Genomic DNA, 11480 nt, shown 5'->3' with positions numbered 1-11480 from the left:
CAGGAGATAGAAGCCTGAAATTCCCAGAAGAAAACTACAAATTGCTAAGGAACATATGAGCACCACTTTTTGAATGAAATGAACAATAAGTACTGGAATAGCTGTTTGCCATTAAAGGCTGCCTCCTCCAGCTTTTGTAGTTACTCTTGAATCCTCACTTGCAGATTTTACAAACCCCAGCCTCCTTTATTTCTCTAGAGAGAATAACCCTCAGTGCCAGCTGTCATCTTTGATCATAACCTATGGTAAGAAACGCTGTCATCTAGTGGCCCAGCGTGCACACACACAGACATGCATATGTAATTGAACAGAAATTTCAGGAAGCACCGTTTCCCTTGTTAGGTGCAAAGCCCCCTCTTTCCCATTCTGTTCTGTTCTATGTGCTTTCCTTTTTTAAAATGCTGGTCATGAAGTCTCCAAACTGGTTTCATGATTCAACGATAGGTCAATCCCAGTGAATCAGAAAGCACTGAATTGGAGAAGAACCATGTTGAAGGGCTGACACACCCAACCTCAGACTTGCTCTGAAACTGCAGTGACCAAGGCCATGCAGACTTGCTGGAAGCAGAGAGAAGAGGATCAACAGAACAGAACAGAGAGCCTGGAAACACTGGCACAAAGAGAATCAGCTCATCTCTGACACAAGACCGAAGGCAGCACAGCAGAGCAGAGACAGTCTTTTCAACAAACGGAGCTAAAACAACTGCCACCCACGAGCAAAAGATAAATCTAGGCACAGACATCACACCGTCACAAAAACTGACTCCACATGGATCACAGACCTGGATGTAGGACGCAAAACCACAAAACTCCCAGACTATGACGTGAGAGACAACCTAGATGAATAGAGGAGTTAGCGATGGCATTTTGGCCACAATACCAAAGGCACAGTCCACAGAAGTAGAAAGCAAGCTGGACTCCATTAAATTTAAAAACTTCCACTCAGCAGAAAATACAGAACTGACATTGTCAACCACTCCTAAGAAGAGTGGCTTTTCCAAGAAAATTTGACTTCTTGGATATTTCTCCTCTGCAGATTCAGTCTCAGGGTTCGGGCTAGGATTAGGACTAGGGCTTAGGGGTTAAGGGTAAGGGGTTAGAGGTTAAGTCTGTTTAGGGTTGGGGTTAGAGTTAGGATTTAGGTTGAAGTGTTTAGGGTTATAGGGTTGGGGTGGGGGTCAGAGTTGGGGTCATAGTCATCATCAGTGTGGCCCCTTGGCTTTCCACCACCTGCTTCACTGGAGTCTCCAGGGCTCCCTTGCTGCTCTCCACCAAGTAGGGATATTGAAGTTCCTACATGTGTCTCCAGGGCTTCCCAGGTGATGCTAGTGGTAAAGAACCCATCTGCCAATGCAAGAGACATAAGAGACACCCGTTTGATCTCTGGGTCGGGAAATTCCCTGGTGGAGGGCACAGCAACCCACTCCAGTATTCTTTCCTGAAGAATCCCATGGACAGAGGATTGTGGTCGGCTATGGTCCACAGGGTCACAAAGAGTTGGACACATCTGAAGCAGCTTAGCACGCATGCAAAGGTGTCTCCAGACCAGATGGCGTGGCTTTGACCCTGCAGAGAGTTGCTCAGTGTGACCAAGGCACGACTGTCGCTGGGAGAGGAAAAGTCTTCTTAAGACCATGGACTGGGGGCAGCTTTACTGCATCTGCCTGGAAGATCCACCCACGACAGCACCAGAAGGGATTCTTCACCTCCGAGCTGCATTCCGTTGGAAATGTGTTCTGTAGAAAAGTTCCAGTCCACACGGTACAGTAAAAGTACCTAGAATCCCCACTCCAGCATCAGCGAGCCTCCAACTCTGACCTATGGACACAGGACTTAGTTAAGGAGGCTTGGCAGAGGCTGTCCATGACTCATCACTTTTGCGCACACAGCTGACGTCCGGTGACTCTGCCCAAGGCTGCCCCTCGGCACCAGAGCCTGCTGTGCCTGAGTGAGGGCTGAGCAGGGGAATTACCAGCCTTGACAGGCGGGCAGTCTGTCCTACCTCCTTAGTCCTGCGGTGTGGGGCCTGCCCACCTGGCCACCACAGGGGTAAGTGGCTTGGAAGTGTGCCCGGTGCTGCCTAACAAAATAACAACTAACAAAATAAACAACTTGCACTCCAGTCTGTGTCTTAGGGCAGCTTTGGACGAACCCAAACTAAGACAAGAATGTCCCTGGAGTGAGACGACGGGGCTATAGAAGGGAAAACGCCCTTCCCAAAGGTCAGATCCTCACAATTTAACTCCATCAGTGTGCTTGCAACCCAGACCTCAGCAGAATATTTGATGAACAAATATTTTAAATATGATTTATTTTTGAACAAATGATTTTAAAGTTCCTCTTGAAAGAAATATATATGAAAGCAGCAAGGATTATTTTTTAAGAAAAATGATAAGGGGTTTCTTGCCTTTCAAGAACCCAAATACACTAGAAAGTGATGCATTTGTATGTATGCCTGAAATTAATCCAACATTGTAAATCAACTATACTTCAATTTAAAAAATTAAAAATAACAAGAATATCTTAAAAAGGAAAGAGGCAAAGTTTACACACTGTAGCCCTGGCACAGAAATGAAAGAACAATTTCACAGGACCAAAACAACTAGCTCAAGAAACACAAATATTTTTCAAAAATCATGTTGGAAGGATTAGCTTACTCTATCGAGGGAAAAAAAAATCAGAACTTTATCCTAAGACTTACCCTAAAATAAATTTCAGATGGAGGAAAGTTCTAAAGATAAATATCTAAAAGTATAAAATACTAAAAGGAAACAGAAGTAAATGTGTATACATTCTGAGTGAAGAATCGTTTCCCAGGTTCCCCAGAGATTTCTCAAGATTTCCTTGACCTTTATCACTATTAGAAATTAATGTTTAACCAGCGTATGACGCTGGAAAGGCAAGGGCTCACGGACCTGAAGCAGTGAGAAGAGTGCAGGGCTTCAGCCCAGCTACCCGGCTGCTCCCACGTGTTCTCCCCAACCCCCAAAGCTGGCAAATCTCAGACAGGAGTGGAGACCCAACAGGGCCAGAATTCCCAGCAAGTAAGTCCTGCTTTCTAACTTGATTACAACTGTTGGGAATGGCTTTACTCTGTCGCCCCAGTGCTGGGCTTTGGCGTAAAGCGGCAGCGCGCCGGCTGTGAGCCTGGGGGTGCTGAGCTGGCCTGGGGGTGCTGAGCTGACATGCGGGTGCTCACAGGGGCATGCGCCACCGCGTGATGACGCAGACACGGGGCGCCGTCTCCAGACGGCCGCTCACAGCGAGCACAGGACACACGTGGACTCCTCTGCTCTCTGCCACGTGCCACCCATGGGGTCTGGGGCTCCGAGCCCTGTCTCTTCCTCTCTAAGATGGGGGTTTTAACTGTACCTACCTTGTCAGATTTGGGGGAGCACTGATTCTCATAATGTATGGGAAATACTCAGCATATCGGAGATGCTGAGTAAATATTAGCTCTTCCTTTACATTTCTAACAACTGTGACTCTGCAAGGCTGTCCCTTCGTGACATGTGGTGTAGTCTCCTCAGAGGTAAATTCAGAATCTAACTGTGCAGTGGGATTTGAGAGAGTTGAAGGATCTTCCCTGCCAACCTAGCAGGCTCACTATAATCCCATCGGAAGATGCAATTCTGGAGGAGAAACCTTTGCTTCTCCATCCAGCTGGCATTCAAACAAGAACTTCTAGGTGTATTTTGTGTGCTGAGACTCACAAACTTGGTCCCCAGTCATATCCTCATTTCACAAGGGAGAAAACCGAGACAGAGGAGGTGAGAGACATGGTCCAAGACCTCAGAACTCGTGACCAAGGACTGGGACCTTCCTGTACCATCTGAAGTTTTCTGTCCTGCTACCCTGGGAGAGTGGTGCCTTTTTAAAGCACCTATGAAGCCTGGGGCTTGTAGTGAGTGCCCCAGGAAGAGTTAATAGGAGCTGCTTGGAGACCAAGGAGCACGGTCTGGAGGGATTGGATGGGAGGAGGTTGTGGTGGGAATGGAAAAAGTGGGAGGGGGAAATTCAGGGCACAGCTGGGAGGTGGAGAGTGCAGGGCTGAACAAGAAGTGGGAGGCTTCGGGTTCCAAAGCGGGTGAGGGCACATGGGCATAGTCTTCTTGGGAAGTCTCCCTGTACCTGGCCGGGGGGCCCGGTGCTCCCAGTCCTTGAGGATCTCTTAGGAGAGGTCCTGATGGCCATCTTCTGAGGACCTCAGGAGGCTCTCGGTCAGCCTCGCGATCCCTTGTGATGGGGCCAGATGACAGGTCTGAAGGAGTTCACCCCTGCCCTTTGGGCTCACTTGTATGAAGGCTTGGGACAGACATGCCCCAGAGAACTCCACTCAGAGTGGATTGATGACATTCTGAAACCAGGAAAATGTTGGTGCTGCTTAAAATTTAAATCATAACTTCCAGACTTTTAAAAATTACTAAATGATGCGTAAAGAAGTAGAGCCCTGAGTTTCAATGCACCTGGGCCTCTGATGACTGAGGAAGAGCAGGGGTGTTTCACTTTACAGCAAGGTCATTAACAAGTAATCTATTAAGCGGCATGACTTTATAAAATGATAAAAGGTTCAGTCCACCAAGAAGTAATGTATTTCTAAACACATGTAGACCTAATGGAAAAGCCTTAAATATATTAAGCAAATTTTGGCACAACTATGGAGAGAAATCAGCAAATTCACCACCATAACAGACTTCAACACATCTTCAGCAATGACTGTGAGCTGGATGATAGAACAAGCTAACAAGAACATTAGTAAAGATTTAAAATATGTCAACAAGTAAGAGTCTTGGTTTATTTGATGTACTGTCTACCCAATGATTAGAATAACCCTCCACCCAATATTAGAAAACACACTTTCTTCTCTAGAGTACATGAAATGTTTACAAAACTTCAGGATGTATTCATAGCAGGCTGAAGGAGAGTTTCAGTGTCGGTCAGAGAATTGCTAAAATACCAGTCGCTTTCCAACCACAGTTCAATTCAGTTAATTAAATTACAACTGAAGAAAAAAATAAGTAAAAATTGCTGTGCATGTCTGAAAATTTGGGGGAAGCTACAATTTAACTCATGAATCAAATTTAAAATGTAACAGAAATTAAATAATGCTTGGAAATAAGTAGCCAAGGAGGGGCGGCCACAAGGAAATACCCCTCGTCCAAGGTAAGGAGCAGTGGCTGTGCTTCGCTGGAGCACCTTGAAGAGATACCCCATATCCGAGGTAAGAGAAACCCAAGTATAAGACGGTAGATGTTGCGAGAGAGCATCAGAGGGCAGACACACTGAAACCATAATCACAGAAAACTAGCCAAGCTGATCACACGGACCACAGCCTTGTCTAACTCAATGAAACTAAGCCATGCTGTGTGGGGCCACCCAAGATGGACGGGTCATGATGGAGAGATCTGACAGAATGTGGTCCACTGGAGAAGGGAATGACCAACTACTCCAGTATTCTTGCCTTGAGAACCCCATGAACAGTATGAAAAGGCAAAATGATAGGATACTGAAAGAGGAACTCCCCAGGTCAGTAGGTGCCCAATATGCTACTGGAGATCAGTAGAGAAATAACTCCAGAAAGAATGAAAGGATGGAGACAAAGCAAAAACAATACCCAATTGTGGATGGGACTGGTGGTGGAAGCAAGGTCCAATGCTCTAAAGAGCAATACTGCATAGGAACCTGGAATGTCAGGTCCATGAATCAAGGCAAATTGGAAGTGGTCAAACAAGAGATGGCAAGAGTGAATGTTGACATTCTAGGAATCAGCGAACTGAAATGGACTGGAATGGGTGAATTTAACTCAGATGACCATTATATCTACTAATGCAGGCAGGAATCCCTCAGAAGAAATGGAGTAGCCATCATGGTCAACAAAAGAGTGTGAAATGCAGTACTTGGATTCAATCTCAAAAATGACAGAATGATCTCTGTTCATTTCCAAGGCAAACCATTCAATATCACGGTAATCCAAGCCTATGCCCCAACCAGTAATGCTGAAGAAGTTGAAGTTGAATGGTTCTATGAAGACCTACAAGACCTTTTAGAACTAACACCCAAAAAAGATGTCCTTTTCATTAGAGGGGACTGGAATGCAAAAGTAGGAAGTCAAGAAACACCTGGAGTAACAGGCAAATTTGGCCTTGGAATACAGAATGAAGCAGGGCAAAGACTAATAGAGTTTTGCCAAGAGAACGCACTGGTCATAGCAAACATCCTCTTCCAAACACACAAGAGAAGACTCTACACATGGACATCACCAGATGGTCAACACCGAAATCAGATTGATTATATTCTTTGCAGCCAAAGATGGGGAAGCTCTATATAGTCAGCAAAAACAAGACCAGGAGCTGACTGTGGCTCAGATCATGAAATTCTTATTGCCAAACTTAGACTTAAATTGAAGAAAGTAGGGAAAACCACTAAACCATTCAGGTATGACCTAAATCAAATCCCTTATGATTATACAGTGGAAGTGAGATATAGATTTAAGGGACTAGATCTGATAGATAGAGTGCCTGATGAACTATGGACAGAGGTTCATGACATTGTACAGGAGACAGGGATCAAGACCATCCCCAAGAAAAAGAAATGCAAAAAAGCAAAATGGCTGTCTGAGGAGGCCTTACAAATAGCTGTGAAAAGAAGAGAAGCAAAAAGCAAAGGAGAAAAGGAAAGATATAAGCATCTGAATGCAAAGTTCCAAAGAATAGCAAGGAGAGATAAGAAAGCCTTCCTCAGCAATCAGTGCAAAGAAATAGAGGAAAACAACAGAATGGGAAAGACTAGAGATCTCTTCAAGAAAATTAGGATACCAAGGGAATATTTCATGCAAAGATGGGCTCGATAAAGGACAGAAATGGTATGGACCTAACAGAAGCAGAAGATATTAAGAAGAGATGGCAAGAATACACAGAAGAACTGTACAAAAAAGATCTTTGTACAGACCAGATAATCACGATGGTGTGATCACTGACCTAGAGCCAGACATCCTGGAATGTGAAGTCAAGTGGGCCTTAGAAAGCATCGCTATGAACAAAGCTAGTGGAGGTGATGGAATTCCAGTTGAGCTATTTCAAGTCCTAAAAGATGATGCTGTGAAACTGCTGCACTCAATATGCCAGCAAATTTGGAAAACTCAGCCACAGGACTGTAAAAGGTCAGTTTTCATTCCAATCCCAAAGAAAGGCAATGCCAAAGAATGCTCAAACTACCACACAATTGCACTCATCTCACACGCTAATAAAGCAATACTCAAAATTCTCCAAGCCAGGCTTCAGCAATATGTGAACCGTGAACTTCCAGATGTTCAAGCTGATTTTAGAAAAGGCAGAGGAATGAGAGATCAAATTGCCAACATCCACTGGATCATAAAAAAAGCAAGAGAGTTCCAGAAAAACACCTACTTCTGCTTTATTGACTATGCCAAAGCCTTTGACTGTGTGGATCACAACAAACTGTGGAAAATTCTGAAAGAGATGGGAATGCCAGACCACCTGACCTGCCTCTTGAGAAACGTATACGCAGGTCAGAAAACAACAGTTAGAACTGGACATGGAACAACAGACTGGTTCCAAATAGGAAAAGGAGTACATCAAGGCTGTATATTGTCACCCTGCTTATTTAACTTATATGCAGAGTACATCAAGAGAAATGCTGGACTGGAAGAAGCACAAGCTGGAATCAAGATTGTCGGGAGAAATATCAATAACCTCAGATATGTAGATGACACCCCCCTTATGGCAGAAAGTGAAGAGGAACTAAAGAGCCTCTTGATGAAAGTGAAAGAGGAGAGTGAAAAAGTTGGCTTAAAGGTCAACATTCAGAAAACGAAGATCATGGCATCCGGTCCCATCACTTCATGGGAAATAGATGGGGAAACAGTGGAAACAGTGTCAGACTTTATTTTTTGGGGCTCCAAAATCACTGTAGATGGTGATTGCAACCATGAAATTAAAAGACACTTACTCCTTGGAAGGAAAGTTATGACCAACCCAGATAGCATATTCAAAAGCAGAGACATTACTTTGCCAACGAAGGTCCATCTAGTCAAGGCTATGGTTTTTCCTGTGGTCATGTATGGATGTGAGGGTTGGACTATGAAGAAGGCTGAGCACTGAAGAATTGATGCTTTTGAACTGTGGTGTTGGAGAAGACTCTTGAGAGCCCCTTGGACTGCAAGGAGATCCAACCAGTCCATTCTGAAGGAGATCAGCCCTTGGATTTCTTTGGAAGGACTGATGCTAAAGCTGAAACTCCAATACTTTGGCCACCTCATGCGAAGAGTTGACTCATTGGAAAAGACCCTGATGCTGGGAGGGATTGGGGGCAGGAGGAGAAGGGGACAACAGAGGATGGGATGGTTGGATGGCATCACCGACTCGATGGACATGAGTTTGAGTAAACTCCGGGAGTTGGTGACAGGCAGGGAGGCCTGGCGTGCTGCTATTCATGGGGTGACAGAGTCGGACACGACTGAGCGACTGAACTGAACTGAACTGGAAATAAGTGATAAGGAAATATACTAATTTTAAAACTTGAACTGCATATTGAAAGCAGCACATAGAAGAAAGAAAATAGTTTTAAATGCTTATATTAGAAAGTAAAAAGGCCAAAAAAATAATGAGGTAATCCCTCAACTAAAGATGTTAGTAAAAGAACAACAGGATAAAGATCACTGCATGCAGGCAACAATAAAGACAAAGAAGATAAATCAGTGAAAAACAAAATAAATGTAAACTAAAGAGGATTAACAAAGCCCAGTGGTTTTTTTTTTTTTAACTAGTATAATAGGCACAATTTTCGTAATATTAGCTAAAGACAAAAAGAGACAGGAATAGATAAATAATACAGTAATAAAAGGGGATATAATTATAAACCCAACAAACTAAAAAGCTAATGACTGTATCATAAAAAAGAATTCTTGTCATTAAATCTAAAAAGCTGATGAAATAATATCAAATTGGGTTCAAGGAGAAATAGAAATCCTGAAGAGTCCTATAATAAAAATAAATTGACATTAAAACATATCTGCAGAAATGAAGGGGAGGGGCCAATGATTTTATGTATGATTTCTTACACTCTTTTAGCAACTGCAAAATTCCAAATTTCAAAATTATATGACTGTTTCAGAGAATCAAAAAAGAAGAAATTACCTTCAGATCAGTCTGTGAGACCATAGAATCTGACAATAAAACTAGAGAAAAAATTCTATACAAAATGTTAATGCACCACAGTTTTATCCCAAGAATAAAAAGATATTTGAAAATTAGAAAATTTATTAATGTGACTCATCACTTAACAATTCAGAGTAGGAAAACCATAAGATTTTTTACTTTTGGTGCAGAAAATATTTTGATAAAATTAAACATCTATTAATTTTTAAACTAGGAATAGAAGAAATCATCTAATAAAGAATATCCGGGGAGTTCCCTGGTGGTCCAGTGGTTAAGACTCCACACTTCAAATGCAGGGGAACAGGTTCAATCCCTGGTTGTGGAACAATATCCTTCCATTCAGCATGGCCCCAAAAAAAATTTTTTTAAAGGCTATTCAATAAAACCTGGCTGTGAATAGTGCAATGTTAGAAGTGGTCCTTTTAAAGTCAATGGGATGAGATGTTCACCACCACTGCTTCTATTAATACTGCGTCAAAGGCCCTACCTAGAACAGTGACAGGCACATAAAGAATTTTAAAAGTTAAGTTTTCTAGCAATCACATTAGCAAAATTAAAAACATGTGTGCACTGGAGTAGAATATTTTAGTTAGAACAACAAAGTGAAACGTAGCCCTGCATTCAAATTATGTAGTGGAGAAAATTTCCACATTGCTTCAGTTTTTAGATTTAAATTTAAATTATTAAATAAAGTTAACAGAAGCATTCACTTCCACAGGAGCACTGGCTGCACTTCAAGAGCTCAGTAGCCAGATATGGTTCATATCTCTGATGTGGGACAGTGCATCCTAGACAGTGCAATGAGACAAGAAAAACAAATATGTAAAAGAACTAGAAAGAACACTTTCATGATTCACAGATGATACGACTGATTACATTGAAATCCACCTGAATTAACAAATTATTGAAAATTCTGAGAATATAGTTAGGCGGCCAGAAAAAACATCAAACACAAAATCAATTGCAATTCCATATGTTGGCAATAAACATCTATTTTCTTGGATTATGAACAAGAAAAATCACTTTTTCACATATTTATGAGACATTTTGTTTCCATTTCTGGTAAATGCTTGTGTTTCTACTGAATTGTGTTCTTTACTGAAAAGTTCTTTTTAAATGCATATTTCTTTCTTTTTTTTTTAATTTTATATTATTTTTAAACTTTACATAATTGTATTAGTTTTGCCAAATATCAAAATGAATCCATCACAGGTATACATGTGCTCCCCATCCTGAACCCTCCTCCCTCCTCCCTCCCCATACCATCCCTCTGGGTCGTCCCAGTGCACTAGCCCCAAGCATCCAGTATCGTGCATTGAACCTGGGGCATCTCGTTTCATACATGATATTTTACCACTATGAGGTACCATTTCACACCAGTCAGAATGGCTGCAATCCAAAAGTCTACAAATAATAAATGTTGGAGAGGGTGTGGAGGAAAGGGAACCCTCTTACACTGTTGGTGGGAATGCAAACTAGTACAGCCACTATGGAGAACAGTGTGGAGGTTCCTTAAAAAACTGGAAATAAATGCATATTTCTAAACCCGTCATTCCACTCTACAGGTTGTCTTCCTAGTTTATGTAGTTTGAAGAACAGATATTTTTAACAGTAACGTAATCAAATTTGTCAGGGTTTTATGGTTAGCTGATTAAGGAAACCATTTAAGAAATCTTTTTCCTCTATATTCATAAAAATATGTCTATTGTTCTCTATTATCCTAAGAAGTTTGCCTTAATGGTTAAGAATTTAATCTATCAGGAATTTAGTTTTGTATATAGAGTGAGAAATGGATTCAATTTTATTTTTTCCAAGCAGCCAACCAATTGTTCTAGAACCATTTAATAGTTTAACCTTACTCCATTGATTTGCAATTCCACAAGTTTATTTTCTAAATTTTTGTGGCATTTTTTCCTGGCCTCTCTATTCTGTTAGCTTTGCCAGATGCCTATCCTTATATCAAAACTGTTACAGTTCTGCAGCTTCATCTGTGTTGATAAGAGTAGAGCAGAAATGTAATACTCTTTTTTCTCAAGAACATGCTGGTCATTCTCAGACTTATGCTTTTCCATTCATATTTTAGAGTCAGATATCTGGGTGGGATTTTGATTAAAGTGCTGTTGAATTTGTTAATCAGTTTGAGTGAAATGGAAATATTTACAATGTGGAGTGTTCTTACAGGTGAGTGGCCATTTATTTAGGTCTTCTTGAGTGTCCTCCTAGGAACTTTTGTGTCTCTTCATACAAGTTTTGCACACCTTTTGTAAGATTTTGTTATGGCCATTCCTAGTGTCCTGTTCCTGA

The 11480-nt window shown here is 41.8% G+C and overlaps 1 protein-coding gene across 3 annotated transcripts in view; it reads left to right on the top strand.

Annotated features, from left to right (window-relative positions):
• Positions 1 to 1901: 1901 nt before the first annotated feature.
• Positions 1902 to 11480, top strand: part of DDC (dopa decarboxylase) — a 105647-nt gene continuing 96068 nt past the window's right edge. For 2 of the 3 annotated variants that reach the window (XM_086398014.1, XM_086398017.1), the window contains exon 1: positions 2923 to 3044. The gene's annotated coding sequence lies outside the window, so the exon portion shown is untranslated. Of the gene's footprint in view, positions 2050 to 2922; positions 3045 to 11480 lie in introns of those variants that run through there. The other variant, XM_086398015.1, reaches the window with a different exon arrangement.

Source organism: Bos grunniens, chromosome 4 (genome assembly GCF_055505025.1).
Source record: "Bos grunniens cultivar Pamir isolate PY7600 chromosome 4, Bosgru_T2T1.0, whole genome shotgun sequence".
NCBI classification, from domain to species: domain Eukaryota; kingdom Metazoa; phylum Chordata; class Mammalia; order Artiodactyla; family Bovidae; genus Bos; species Bos grunniens.
This window is presented reverse-complemented; position numbering and strand designations above follow the sequence as displayed.